General features: G+C 41.0%; 1 protein-coding gene across 7 annotated transcripts in view; it reads left to right on the forward strand.

The window, feature by feature from the left end:
• slc7a2 (solute carrier family 7 member 2) overlaps positions 1-16,260 on the forward strand; it is a 324,691-nt gene that overhangs the window by 81,446 nt on the left and 226,985 nt on the right. The window contains exon 1 of one of the 7 annotated variants that reach the window (XM_039750933.1): positions 8,393-8,725. The exons of the other annotated variants lie outside the window; for them this stretch is intronic. The gene's annotated coding sequence lies outside the window, so the exon portion shown is untranslated. Of the gene's footprint in view, positions 1-8,392; positions 8,726-16,260 lie in introns of those variants that run through there. 7 annotated transcript variants of the gene reach the window in all.

Consider the following 16,260-nt stretch of genomic DNA (forward strand, 5'->3'; position numbering starts at 1 on the left):
TACTTTGACATGCTCAAAACTTTAAGATGGGACACCCCCCTTTGCATCATCACAATCAAGACTTCACTGGGGATTTTTTTTGACGCAATTGAGACTTCACGTACAAGAGGGAAACAGTGAGGAGTGCTGCCCAATAGCATGGCGCAACAGGGAGGCACGTGATTGTGTGGACACCAGGGAGGCAGGACTTCTAAATGACCTAGTTATTTAATTAGTCTTTTTTGTCTTTTTTTGCATTCAGACATACAGTATGTGCTAGTGTATTTACATGTAAATAGAATTCAGAAATTTGCATTCTTTGCCGTATACTAACTTTCTTTTACCATACTCTTTGTTAATTCACCTTTTTCCGTGGAGTTTACTTCTGTAATTGTATCCAAATACTGATGATTAGTGATAAACAGTTCAGAAGCAGGTACAAATGTCATTAAATACTAATAGGAAGCAGCTGCTCCTGTATAAAATTTAGTTCTGAGCTAAGCCTAATAAGAAAATGATTAAATGACCAGAAAATAAAAAAGAGCAAAACTTTAAAAAGTAAGACGAAGAATAATAATTAACCTCCTTGGCACTATGTTTCAACCTCGGAAAAACACCCAAAAAAGTAGCACTTTTTCAACATGAAAAAATGTTATTTTCTGTAACAGAAACATCCATCCATTTTCCAACCCGCTGAATCCGAACACAGTGTCACGGGGGTCTTCTGGAGCCAATCCCAGCCAACACAGGAACCAATCCCAGGCAGGGTGCCAACCCACCGCAGGACACACACAAACACACCAAGGCCAATTTAGAATTGCCAGTCCACCTAACCTGCATGTCTTTGGGAGGAAACCCACAGAGACATGGGGAGAACATGCAAACTCCATGCAGGGAGGACCCGGGAAGCGAACCCGGGTCTCCTAGCTGCGAGGCAGCAGCGCTACCACTGCGCCACCATAACAGAAACATGTTAATACCAAAATGCCAGCTTAATTACAGAAGGAAAGTTATATCCACTGTGCACTGCTCTACTGATGCAGATTTAGTATATGTCCTTTGTGTGATATATTTTGAAACAGTCACCAATGTACAGCCTCATTTTGCAATTGGAACAGAAGTGCATTTCTTTGCACACTTTTCTTATAATATTTCTCTCGTTGCTTGTGTAGAATGTCCCAGCAACTTGGTCATAGTGGGCTGTCATTTGCCTTGACAAAATCTAACGTCATCTCAAGTCATCAGGCTGGGGCGTCCTGTGTGTGCAAGAGTTGCCAGGGAACAAGTGTTCAGATGAAAGAGTAATACATACTGTGCAGCTGTCAGGAATGAAGAAAAGCAGGTGATCTGGACTGCATAAACAATAGAAATGCCCAATGTCTTGTATTTGTTATACTAAGACAGAATGGATAAAAGGAAAGATGGGCTAAGATTGCACCCGAACTCACCATATCTTTCACTGGCAGGACATCAACTGACTATCAAAATGCAGCAAGCATGTAATATTTTAAAAGTTTAAAATTTTGTTGAGAAGCCATGAATGTGTCATGTTTTGCCAGGTTGACATTCCTAGGCAACTGGTGACCACCTTTTGGCTTTTGGTTGCCAAAATGTCAAACAGTTTAGTGATGCACCAGTTTATCTGCAGTGTAATGGAAATGGAGATTTTTTGCTCATTATTCATAATTGGCAGATCAGCATATAACTTGTCAATTGCTAGTTGCTTTTATAAGTAAAATAGGTTGTAAACTGTGCACACGTGTACTGCACTTCCTGGCTTTCTTTTATACAGAAACAGTAAAATGGCCAGGTATCATGCAAGGGTGTGTACTTAATAGGAATATTAAAATTCTCCTTTAGAGAGACAAATGCGAAGGGCTAAAAAATCTGACAGAGCTCACGGCTACTGACAGTATGTCACCTGTGTGAAATAGATAGATAGATAGATAGATACAGTAGATAGACACTTTATTAATCCTCAAGGGGAAATTCACATACTCCAGCAGCAGCATACTGATAACACTATTAATTAAAGAACAATAAAAGTGCAGTGCAAGTTAAAAATGCAAGGTGGAGAGTGTGAGGCAGGTATAACAGTCTATTATCTTGTGCAGTGTTAACGTTTAACCCAACCGGGTGGAATTGATGAGTCGCACATTGTGGGGGAGGAACAATCTCCTCAGTCTGTCAGTGGAGCAGAACAGTGACTGCAATCTGTTGCTGAAACTGCTCCTCTGTCTGGTGAGGGTACTGTTCAGTGGATGCATTGAATTCTTCATGATTGACATGAGCATGCTCAGCACCCGTCGCTCTGCCATAGACGTCAAACTGTCCAGCTCCGTGCCTACAATAGAGCCTGCCTTCCTCACCAGTTTGTCCAGGCGTGAGGTGTTCCTCTTCTTTATGCTGCGTAGAAGAGAGTGCTCGCCACAACCATCTGATAGAACATCTGCAGTATCTTATTGCACAGGTTGAAGGATGCCAGCCTTCTAAGGAAGTATAGTTGTCTCTGTCCTCTCTTGCACAGAGCATCAGTATTGGCAGTCCAGTCCAATTTATTATCCTGCTGCACTCCCAGGTATTTATAGGTCTGCACTCTCAGCACGCAGTCACCTCTGATAATCACAGGGTCCGGGAGGGGCCTGGGCCTCCTAAAATCCACCACCAGCTCCGTGGTTTTGCTGGTGTTCAGGTGTAGATGGTTTGTGTGTCATCATTTAACAAAGTCCTTGATTAGGTTCCTATACTGCTCCTCCTGCCCACTCCTGATGCAGCCCACGGTAGCAGTGTTGTCAGCGAACTTTTGCATGTGGCAGGACTCCAAGTTGTATTGGAAGGCCGATGTATATAGGCTGAACGGTACCGGGAAAAACAACAGTCCCCTGCGGTGCTCCTGTGCTTGTGACCACAATGTCAGATCTGCAGTTCACGAGACGCACATACTGAGGTCTGTATGTAAGATAGTCCACGATCCATGCCACCAGGTATGAATCTACTCCCATCTCTGTCAGCTTGTCCCTAAGAGAGGTTGGATGGTGTTGAAGGTGCTAGAGAAATCCAGAAACATAATTCTTACAGCACCATTGCCTCTGTCCAAGTGGGAGAGGGATCGGTGTAGCATATAGATGATAGCATCCTCCACTCCCACCTTCTCCTGGTATGCGAACTGCAGAGGGTCGAGGGCGTGGCGGACCTGTGGCCTCAGGTGGTGAAGCAGCAGCCGCTCCATGGTCTTTATCACATGTGACGTCAGAGCGACAGGCTGGAAGTCATTCAGCTCACCAGGACGTGATACCTTTGGGACTGAGGTGATGCAAGATGTTTTCCAAAGCATCGGACTCTCCCCTGTTCTAGGCTCAGGTTGAAGATGCGCTGTAGGGGACTCCCCAGCTCCAACGCACAGGCCTTCAATATGGTCCATGATGTGGAAAAAAAAAGAGACATAGGTATATATGATATTTGGAATTATTCATTTTATGACCTGTATAGTACATTTCAGAAAACATTGTGGCACGGATGCAACATTTTTCATATTACAGTAATCCCTCCTCGATCGCGGGGGTTGCGTTCCAGAACCCCCCGCGATAGATGAAAATCTGCGAAGTAGAAACCATATGTTTGTATAGTTATTTTTATATATTTTAAGCCCTTATAAACTCTCCAACACTGTTAACATTATTAGAACCCTCTAGACATGAAATAACACCCTTTAGTCAAAAGTTTAAACTGTGCTCCATGACAAGACAGAGATGACAGTGCTTTCTCACAATTAAAAGAATGCAAATATATCTTTTCTTCAAAGGAGTGTCTGCATCAGGAGAAGAGAATTTAAGAGAGAGCGCGAGCGCTTGCAAAAGAAAAGCAAACAATCAAAAAATCAATACGTGTCCTTTTAAGCTTGCTGAAGCACTGCAATAAAGCGGCATTTTTCAGAGGAGCGTCACTATCTTCTAAGCAAACAGCCTCTGTGCAAACAGCCCCTCTGCTCACATCTCCTCCGTCAGGCGCAGAGAACGTCAGAGAGAGAGAGCGAGATTAAAGCAACAATCAAAAAATCAATACGTGTGCTTTTGTGCTTTTAAATATGCCGAGCACCGCAATAAAGCGGCATTTTTTAGAGGAGCGTCAGTATCTTTTAAGCAAACAGCCTCTGTGCAAACAGCACCTCTGCTCACACACCCTCCGTCAGGCGCAGAGAATGTCAGAGTGTGAGAGAGAGGCAGAGACAAGCAAACAATCAAGCAGTCAAAAGAATAATCAAGCATATCTTATAGCATTGAGGAGTTTTAGTTAATATGTAATACATGCTCTGATTGGGTAGCTTCTAAGCCATCTGCCAATAGCGTCCCTTGTATGAAATCAACTGGGCAAACAAACTGAGGAAGCATGTACCATAAATTAAAGGACACAGTTTCCGCAGAAATCCGCGAACCAGCGAAAAATCTGTGATATATATTTAGATATGCTTACATTTAAAATCCGCGATAGAGTGAAGCCGCGAAAGTTGAAGCGCGATATAGCGAGGGATTACTGTATTCTTATTCATTCGCATAACATCTTGCGGCTGTAATCAATGAGTGTTTTGTGTGTTTTTTTTTTCCCCAGGTGCATACTAATTCAGCATGAGCAGGAACACTCAATAAAACTGAATAAAAAAAATCAAGTGACGGTGAGATACGAGGAAGGCAGATTCACCAGCGTTTGTGTGTCAGCTCTTATCCCTCCAGATCAGAGAATGTCCAGTTCCATTACCTCAAAACACCACTCACATCTACAGTTACTCCCAGTTTCAAATAAAAAGTAACCGCGTCAGATCCCTAGTGGGCAATAGTATGTATCGTGATCGTGACAGAGAGAATAAAAGTGAAAAAAAAGGTAACTTTTACAAGTCCTATAAATGTACACTGTCTGTTACAGACGCAAACCAAATGTATGTGTGTACTGTATAATATTAACAATAAGAGGAGGTCACTACTGAAAATGGCAAATATAGGAGGCAGTGGGGATCAAACCGGGGACCCTTGATTACAAGTCAGCAAATCTTACCGCTACGCCACGGAAACTGTTGTGTCATCCTTGAACCTTTTGTGAAAGTGTTTATTTCATCTTTGGACTTCTGGCTTCACACATTATATAGTTTATGCCAACAGTTTGTCATTTACTACTAAAATATGAAAAATGTTTCTGTTTTAACAATGTGTTTACACAGATTATTGTAGAAAGGGAACACACATGAAATGCATGTGTTCCAAATAACGATTTGGTATTTCCACTCTAAAACTCCAGCACTTCACTCCCAGATAATCAATCAAGGCATTAGCTGGGAGAACATTGTGCACATTTTGTGGCAGTGGGGGATGGAATACCAGGCTGCTTGCTGCTTGTCTTTATCGGCACATTTACAGGACAGAAGATGCTGATGGAGAGGTGTGAATGGATTTAAGGTGGGCCGGATCTACGAGTTTTTTCGTAGACTCTCGTAATTCTAGTGTTAAAAGCCCTTTTCTTCTGGTTCAAAAGGCCCTTGATGTCATTGTAATCCATGGCTTGTTGTTATCATAGCAGCGTACTGTTGTTACTGGAACTACAAAGTCCATGTAGAAATTGATATAGTCAGTAGTGCAGTCAACAACCTCCTCAATGTTCTCACTATATGATCCATGCAGGATATCCCAGTCCGTAGTTCCAAAGCAGTCTCTCAGAGCCTGCTCTGCCTCAGGGGACCTCTTCCTGAATGAGCGTGTGGTTGTAGGTAGCTCCCTCACTCTTGGTTTGTAGTGAGGCTGAAGCAGAACCAGCTTATGATCGGCTTTCCCAGATGCGTATGCGTCTTTAACGTTTGCATACAGTAGGTCAATAGTCCTATTTCCCCGGGTGTTACAATCCACATACTGGGAGAAGGCAGGTAATGTTTTGTCCAGCGTCACATGGTTAAAGTCTCCAAAGATTAGCACAAGTGCCTCGGGGTGCTGTGTTTGTAGTTTAGCAACAGTGGCGTGGATGATGTCACCCGATGTCTCCACGTCTGCCCGAGGAGGGATGTAAACAACAACAAGTAGGGACGCACACATACGGCCAACAGTTAGATGTCCCTGCAGCAAGTGGAGATTTAGACTTTTACATGTTCAGGGTTGCACCACCTTGTGTTCACATAGAGAGCGAGTCCTTTCCACTTCCTGCATGTATTTGTGTCTCTGTCCGCTGTAACTGTGCTAAACCCGGGTAGCTCCACGTTAGCATCTGGGATGCTAATTGTTAGCCACGTTTCACAAAAACACAACAAACTGCATTCTCTGTAGGTCCTGACATTTTTCACCAGCGCAGCCAGTTCGTCGTTCTTATTTGGTAGTAAGTTCACATTTCCCAGGATCACAGAAGGCACCGAAGGCTTGTATCGCCACTTCCTTGCTAGCTGCTTAGCCTTTAGCTTAGCGCCGGCTCTGCTGTCACGATACCACCTTCTTACCTCGTCAGGGAAATAGGGAATCACACCAATAAGGCCCTTGTTCTCAGCGCTAGAAATTGACTACCTGAATAGACGAGTCTCGGCGTGTAAAAATCCATGTCCAAGTAGTAAAAAGTGTCCAGGAAATTAATCCATGTAAAAGAAAGTGACAGGAGTGATCAGAGAGATAGAGAAAAAGGTAGAAATATAAAGTTGTACACGGAGCTGTTGGAAAGGCTGCCACTCACGGCAAGTGTGTGAAGATGAAAGATATACTTACTGCAGCATGTGCTAGGAAAAAGTCAACTTTGATGGAACTAAAGTTAAGATATTTGGCACTACACATTTCATAACATTTTTAGGATTAAATCACACAGCAGAATACTCTGGCTTTCAACAAATTTCATTACATGTGAGTAAAAACAGGTTTCTTTTGACACATTTGTTTATAACTGCAATGCTAGTAAACACCAGTAAACACCAATATATTTTACTAGTAAAGTTTGTTATATGAATAAAAGATACAAGGATAGATATTTTAGAAACACAATAATGAAACAAGTAAGCAAAGTGCAGCTGAATATTTTTGAAACAAAGGACTTAAAGCAAAATGTTAGCAGGCAGAGATGAAATGCAAAAGTGTCTGCTGTTATGTTTATTTTACATGAAAATATGAGGACGGTTGCATGATTTATTTTAAATGATGTTTGCTTTACAGAATGTGTATATATATATAATAAATTTCTTGAAATACTTTATGTCATTGTACTGTGTTATAAATATTTAAATTACTAATAATTTCTTACAGCATGTAAGGGCTCCCTGTTCTAATGGTGATGCTGTTGTGATTTTGGGCTTTTTTCCTACCAAAAACAGGGATGTTTTACTGAGAAAAACGCTTGTATCTTAGGCTTCTTTAAGCCATTAATTTCAATTATACTGTATGAAAGCAAGATTACAAAAAGGATTGAAGGATGGAATCTTATTCAGTGCACTGTAAGTGAAGGAAAGATGTATCCAATAGCAACCTGCAATAAGTCTTTTGAAAATAACCATCTTGCACTTTACAGTATAGTCCAACTGCTAATTAAGAAGTACTTTTAACTGTGAAAACATTTTGAACTATTACTCAATAAGTTAAATTATACCATCCCAATCCTTATAGACTATGTTTGAACAAACAACATGACAATTGTGACATGTCATGTGATAACACTTCAGATTGAAATTCTGTAAAATAGTAATAAGCTGATATATATAGTAATTGCATAGCATATTAATTACTCCAAATATAGGCTGTTGAAAATGACAACCATATTTTCAGGTTTGGCAGCCACAAGTTGAAGCCTGGTGGCCAAGCCTATCAAGTACTCTTAAAAGTTTATGTTGACTGCTGCACTCTGATTTGATGTCATGTAGTTTGACGCAGACATTGAAAACTATTTAAGAAAAATCTGTCATATCATCAGGGCTGTAATACTAAATAATTCACTCCATAAATATTCTGTAATAAATACCAACATTTAGTATGTTATGTTTCTATTATACATAGGCATTCCATTAATTTATGAAAATAAATTCCCCATGTGAAAAGTTTACCTAAAAGCTATCTAGAAACACTGTCTTCATAACTAAGAAAGTAATATTAGTTAAGTTAATGTGGCAGTTTAGCATATGACCTCCAGAAAGGCTATATCTGTGGATTGATCACTTTCATTGCCAACACTGCTGTTTCATTTGTCAAGTGATAATGTGGAACAGGTGCAAGCACTGATCAGCTTCCTCAGGAATGTATACTGGAGTCATGGAGAGTATTATTTAATACTTCCCTGTAGATGGAGCAGCTGCCAGATCTAAAGTCTTGAGACCTCAAGTTACATACACAGCAATACATTGTATAAGCCATGCCTGAATGTCTGAAATAAAAGGGCTGTCAGAGATTGGCCTTCTGCAGATGAGAAGTGTGGACATTGACCCAACAGATCAGTAGCCATATTAGAATAACTTCATGTATCTCCTTGAAATGTTGTCTGCCGATAAATAAATTGGCAGACAACAGTCTCCTTAATCCTTAGTATTTTAGTGCTATTAGCATGCACAATGGTGGGAATAAGAAAAATGAGAAGAGAGCTCCCTAATAACACTTTAAGCTTTAAATTAAATGTATAAAAACAGTAAAAAGGATGGCAGCTTATGGATAACATTTTGAAGCAGATGGGTAAGAAAGAAAGAGAAAACTTTATTTTGTATTGGAGGATCATGGTCATCTTTCCATGGAACAACCGAAACAGACTTAAAAATGTAAGTTTGCATAAGTGAGTACATTGCTTTTAGATAACCTTAATAAAATGTATTATTTAATTTCTTTGTGACCTGTTTGATTTTATTTGTGTTACTCTTTCCCTATAGTATAAATGGTAGCTCATTATTGTGTTACCTATTTAATAAAGGCAATTTGTCTCAAAAAATAAATAGTTAAGGTTTTCTTAATTGTAGGTTTAGTTGTATATGTCAGATAATTTTTAAGAGATACATACTTTTTTTAAAAAGAAGCAAATGAAGAAAATGTTATTATTCTTAGTTTTTTTATTTCTTTCTGTGTTGTACAAAATTGGCCCAGTGGTAAAATGCTATAGCATTTTTTTATTGTGATGATTATTTGTTTGGACTGATGCACAATTTCCCTTTTTATGTAAATACATAGTAAAATATATCCCAGGGAAATCTTGGCTGCTGCAACAGAGGACAGACATCACCTGTTTCCTTAATACTGAAACCATTCTTTTTCTCTGTCTAGATTTTGCAGTTGTTGTTTAATTTTTTTTGTCGCTAAGCCTTATATCTGTTTGCTCAAGTGTATTCAAATGTGAAATAAAATTTCTCAGGGCACCTTGTACATTTCTGTATGAAATAGATTATGCTAGTTAGCATTGAGGCTGTTGACAAGCTCATTTGCTGTGTGTGCTTTTTCATCACTGGTGAGATGTATATTTTATTTAAGGACAAATATAGCACTAACAACATAGTTTGGTAACTCTTACTTGAACAGTTGATGTATAGTCTTAGATGAAGGTGACATTGGCATGTATGGTGTCCGAATGATTCCAGGAACATGACAGCGAGTTTTCACTGCTTTTTCATCCAATTCCTGGATCCCAACCTTACTGAAGATCTTTGACATGAGACAAAATTGGCAATACTGAGAAAGACTGTGAAGCAATCCAGTATGCTGCAGCTTTGCAATGCAATTATTTCAGTTCGGTATGACTTTCCTGAATGACACATCTAGATAGCATCTTTTCAAACCCATGACCAGACAAGTTGAAATTGTTGTGAAGGCCAAACAAGACTAATCATGCCACTAGATAGGTGTACCCAATAAACTGAACACGAACTGTAAGTGTACTTATTTTTCTAGTTTTGGCATATGTTGCTTTATACTTGTCAGTTATTTTTAGTATACTTACATTAACATCGGCAGCTGCCATTTTGTACTAGCTTTCCTGTTATGGACACCACTATTTTGTAGTGAATTGTGGATTATTTATAGCTGTAACCATCATGTTTATTGGTCAGTCCATTACTCATTAATATAGAGAATATTTACGATGGAGGTGCCATTGATTTAGAATCCTGGGTTTATGTGTGTTTACTTTAAAAATGATAGGGGAATCAGTTCATGTTTGTGTTAGAACATTTTGCTTAATTTTTTTACCTTATTTTTTTCTCATACATTTTTGGCTTTTGACGACCATTTATCTGCCTTTCTCTTAGTATTTCTGCATAATTAAAATTGTTCATCTCCATGTCTTTTTATTTTTTCCACCTCACACATTCCCCGTTAACCCATGCAGAAATTATCAGAATGGGCACATAGAGAGCTCCATCTTGTATATGACCTGGAATTTAAGTGCTTTTTGATTGCCACATTAAAATGTTGCACATCTTCAAGCACTTCTGCACAATTTTCCACTACTATGTTAAGTTTGCCTTAATTTGTTCACTTCACTTTACAAAGTCCTCAGCTGTTGGTTCTACCATTAAGTATTTTAATGTTTTTGGGGTTTCTTTGTAGTTCTTTGCCTTACAGTTGTGCTGCTATAAACAATGTAATCTAACTTATAGATTATTTTATTGATTCAGACGTTTGCTGATATGCTTACTACATTTGGCTATTTGTTTTAACATTAAACAAAATAAACGTATTTTGTATGCAGATAATAGTTCAATATTTGCGTATGATAACAAAAATAAATATTCTTTTTTTTCCATTCCATGATGGGATAAATGGTTGTTTAGTTTGTGGTGCTTTTTTCATGACTCCAAAGATTCTGCTTCATTTATAGCTTGTTCCCAGGCTGTGTTCATCCTTTATTCTCCTCTGTTGGTTTTTCCCTGTCTGTTCCAGTTTCGAAATATGTTGCATTAAGTTGCTTATTGTTTCTAAATTAGTCTGATAAGTGTGAGTGTAGGTATGTCCATGTGTGGGCCTTGCAGTGGAGTGGACTCCCATTCAGGATTTTCTAGGACAGCCTCCTCATTTTGTTACCCTGTAACTGAAACAGCAAAATCAAAAAATAGATGAATAAATGTAGGTTTGAAAAATAGATGAGCCGAAGATTAATGTATTTATAATATAACCTAATTTTCAAGAAAGAAGATTCTTTTGGCAGGTAGTATGGCGTCATAGATATGGAGTTGAACTGTATATCACAAGGTCGCCAGTTCAGTTCCTATTGTAAATAATTTTACCTAGCCATGTACATGCAACCTGCTTCGTGAAGGTGTTGAGTACATAAAAACACATTTTTAAATTAAAAATTTATATGTTTCATTTATACAGTATATATAATTTATATACACTAGGGAAGCTCCGATCGAATGGCTGCCAATCAGTCAGACGATTTTCTCTTAAAAAAGACTTGATCGGTGATTGGTAAAAAAAAGCCAATCACAAAAACCAACATTTTCAGCTCTTGCTTTTCTAAGAGGAGATTGGGAGCTTGTGCTTATAAGGGAGTTGCCACACCCACCACACAGCGAACCACCTGCCACCAACCCCAACTTTTCTCTGTACGTTGGAGGACCTGCTTGCAGGGCTGCATACAGATTAACATCATACCCAGGAGAAAGCAGTTGCAGGTTATGGGCCTTGCTTAAGGGCCCAGTGGACTAGAGTCACTTCTAGCGTTTACATGATTCAAATGGCAACCTTCCAATTGCCGACGCAGATCCCTAGCCTCAGAGTCACCACTCTGCTTCTCTAAGCTTTACGGTAATTTGTTTCAGTGCTCCTTTTATGCAAGGTACAGCAGTAGTTGAGTTTTTTTTTCTTTTGCTGCAAACTTCCTGCAGTGTAAACAAAGACCAATGAGTGAAGCTTTTATCAGTGAGTGAGAGGCAATTGGAATATTATCCTTTACGTTAAAGAAAGTGGAGTAATAAACTAAAAAAAGGAATAAACAACAGTAAACAACAAGGCTTTTTAAAAAGATTTGCATTTGTTTCTGTGTGTCAGACAGCATAAGTTTTAGTAAGAAATAATTGCTGCGTAATTAAAATGGTAATCCATATTTTATAATTACACCTCAAGAATTACAAATGTCTAGTTGATACACTGAAGAAAAAACATACATGTATAAATATAGTAAATGTATATTTTAACAACAAAAAGCTGTAGTGCAATTGATGATTTAAAATGATTAAAACCTATGTGCCTGTATATTTACATTTAAACAGTGTTTAATTGCCAATATCAATTGATTGTGTGAGAATATATATATATATATATATATATATATATATATATATATATATATATATATATATATATATATATATATATATAGTGAAAGATAGCGGCCCGGACACACACAGGCAGACACCATTTGCTCCATCACCCACGTTTATTTACACAATTATATACAAAGTCAAGTGCACCACCACCAAACCCCCCAGTCTAGGCTCTCAATAGCCACTCCAAAGTCTAGGCTTTCAATAGCCACTTTATTCTCACACACGGGCCTCTCCTCGCCTCCTCTGCCTCGACCCTGTCTTCCTCCTCACCCGACTCCAACCTTGATTACAGGGCGGCGACTCCTTAAGTAGGTGGCTGATTGGTGACCACACCCAGCCACCTGCGACAGTACTCCCCCGCTAGCTGGGACCTCCTGGTACCAGCGGACCATTCCGCGAGGACGAGGACGCCTTGGCGCCAAGCCGACACATTGCAGGGTAGGGCCCGAACCTGTACACAAAATAGAAAAACAAGGGGTGGGGATGTTGCCCTGACGCAGCCCCTCGGCTCGTCCTTTCAACTGGGCCAACGTTCTCCGCTCCGATCGGCCCTCTGTTGCTCCCTGTTTCGGCTTTTCCATGTGGTAAGTCCACCTCCCGCGCTGCGGGTTTTTCCTCTGCCTCCGCAGAGGCCGGCGCTTCGCGGGACGCGTGCACCCAGCGACATATTCTCCCATGTCGGAGGAACTGGCTTCCCCAAGCCGCTTCCTCCTCCTACTTTGGGACGCCGCGGCGGCGAGGATCTGCTCATTGTAAGAGCGCAGACCCAGTCCCGCTGGCGTCCGGAGCTTTACGGGGTCGGTCTTACCTACCTTCCCCGCTGTACCTCTCCGTCCAGGAGCTCCTGCAGTGCGCCGATCCTTTCCTGCCTGCGGCTCTCGACCCAATGCCACTGCCATCCCTCCCGAGTCCAGCATCTGCGCCCAGAGGGCACATCGCTCGGCCGGCGGCGACAGCACAAAGCACAGTTCTTTTTGCAGCTCCTGTAACACAGCTGCCAAGGAGAGAGAAGCAGCCGGCGGTGGGCTTACCTTGTGAGTGGTTCCACCGACCGACTGCTCTCTATGGGCCTTTCCCTGCGGCCACTCGGGTTTCCTGGGTGCATGGGACGGACATTCCCTGCTCTCGCCTTTGACCAACTGCTGGTGAGAGAACAGGACACACTGTCCAATCCCGTGCCTGTATTGAGGAGGCTGGCCTTCTCGCTCTCCTCTCTCACTGGAGAGCGTCTCTCTGGGCAGCTCCGCTGCTGCTGCGGCTTCCACAGCCCCAGTCTCACCTTCTCGGCAGCCCCCGTCCTGGGCTCCATATCGGTGGGCCGCCCCTTAATCCCAGAGTCCTTCAACGGACCCCCAATGGTCCATACAGCACTTTGTTGCTGCGGGCTTGGGTGCACGCCGACCCCTGCGGCACGTGGGTGGGCTCCCCTGTTGCGCCAGGCCTTTCACAGAACATTTCTGGAATGCAGGTCCCCACCTCGACCCAGGTGGAGCATCCTGCCGGCTACGCCACTGTGAAAGATAGCGGCCCGGACACACACAGGCAGACACCATTTGCTTCATCACCCACGTTTATTTACACAATTATATACAAAGTCAAGTGCACTGCCATCAAACCCCCCAAAGTCTAGGCTCTCAATAGCCACTCCAAAGTCTAGGCTTTCAATAGCCACTTTCTTCTCGCACACGGGCCTCTCCTCGCCTCCTCCGCCTCGACCTTGTCTTCCTCCTCACCCGACTCCAGCCTTGATTACAGGGCGGCGACTCCTTAAGTAGGTGGCTGATTGGTGACCACACCCAGCGACAATCTATACTAATAAAAGGCAAAGCCCTTACTGACTGACTGACTGACTCACTCACTCACTCACTCACTGACTCATCACTAATTCTCCAAGTTCCCGTGTGGGTAGAAGGCTGAAGTTCATAGACAGGCTGCCGCTGGCGTTTCTCATGCCCACGGGTAATGCGGGATACAAGTTTAATGAGAGGACGCAGGATATAAATGAGAGTTTTGATCACTTTGTAACTAAGCTAAAATTGCAGGTGAAGGGGTGTGCTTATGCAAATTCCGAGAGACTGTGTTTGTGGGGGATTGACAGTTGAGGCGTGTGGGGGAGTCACGTCATCATCTGCCCTCCCATTTACCTCATTTCGCTCTGAGCTGAGCTCCGTGGCTAACGCTGTCTTCCGAAGCAGCTTCGTCACACTGCCACCAAATACTCACAGAAAAATCCACAAGTTAATACTCACGCTGTCTCTACAGTTTCTCCACACTGAATCCTCCAGGCACTACTTACAAAAGGTTACATTGACAATCGTGTTACATTATTTTTAAAATCTTTCCTTTTCTTAGCACAAGCACAGCTGAGAAGCTTCGATGCATGTGCTCCATAACGAGTTAAAAAATAATGCATTTAATCACACTTTGCATTACAAGCAAAGAGGAGCTTTTGTCAATGCATGATTTCCTGGTACACCGATTACATTGATCAGCGCACCCCGATTCATTTTACCCTCGCACCCCCTTGGTTTGAGAAGAAGTATGAAAAAATATGATGTTAACACAGAAAAACAGATCACCAATTCAAGTTTTATGAATAATCGATTCGCCATCAATAATTGTTTTGGTAAAGCCATACTCAGTGTAATCCTCCTTCCATTTTATAATTTTTCCGCCACTAGCCATGATTAAATGAACGGTAAAAAAGTAAGAACAAAGCGAGGGTGACTTATTTAGGCAGGCATATATATGACAGCAACACTCATGACAATGTCAATCATGTTACGTTATTATTAAAATGTTTCCTTTTCTTTTTAATTACTTCTTTAACACACTACTTCGCTGCGAGGCGCGGGTATTTTGCTGTATATATATATATATATGAATGACCTCCAAAGAGCGCTGAGACTTTTGATATTGTGAACGTGTCTGCAAAAACTGTGGTCTCCTGTCCAGCAAAAGTCGAGCAGCTGTGCCGGCCTTTGAGATGCTGACTGCGCTTCTGCCTTAAGTCAAAGTGAGCACTTTTAATTTTTTTCATCCTCCCCCTGAGCTATAGCCCAGACAAGTGCAAACACGGGACCCCTTTTCTACACCGCGGCAAACTAACATTAAGGCGATTCACACTTTCTTTTGCACGTATACGATTATGAGGTCGTCAACTCGGATTATGAAGACACGCACACGAGTGGAGGACTGACAGTGCCATCACAGCCGATTAATGGCAGGGACGTCTCACCAGTCTACACAAGACCCACCGCGACTGTACCCAAAAGGCGATCATATCGTCAGCGAACAGATCTCTCTATACTATATAAAAGAAAAAGGCAACTTTCCTTTCTTTACACCTTTTTTCCTTTTATCACAAACCAAAGCCTTTCTCTCTTAACACTGCAGAGGACACAAAACTAATTTTCTTTAATTGCTGGTAATGCCGGTAAGGCACATTACTAGAGGCAGAAATTTGAACGTTCACATAGAAAATGTAATTTCTATACCACAGCCGTCGTGTAGCGCCTTTCAAAAGGGATCTACTACCGAGAGATGATCCATATACATTTTAGCTGCTGTTAGTACTACTTACCTGTTCTGTTACACCGTCTTTAAAATGTAGTTTACCCGCAACCACTCCAGTAGTGCTCAATGTACCTGTACTTCTTAAAACGTTAATGTTTTATTGTTTAATAACTTATAGACTATATTTTATTATTTTTCCCTTGCACTCAGTGACCAAAGCTATACACACACATATAGACACATACATATATATACCTGTGTGTATGTTTGTATGTATGTGTATATATATATATATATATATATACACATACATACAAACAAAGCGTGGGTGTTTTGCTATATATATATATATATCACAGTGACACTCATAACAGTGACAAAACAATTACATTGACAATCATGTTACGTTATTTTCAAAATGTTTCCTTTTGTTACTCTTTCCTTTCTTTAACACATTACTTCTCCGCTTCCAAGCGCGGGTATTTATATATATATATATATATATATAAATATATATATATATA

The sequence above is a fragment of the Polypterus senegalus genome, chromosome 4 (assembly GCF_016835505.1).
Source record: "Polypterus senegalus isolate Bchr_013 chromosome 4, ASM1683550v1, whole genome shotgun sequence".
Classification (NCBI taxonomy): Eukaryota; Metazoa; Chordata; class Cladistia; order Polypteriformes; family Polypteridae; genus Polypterus; species Polypterus senegalus.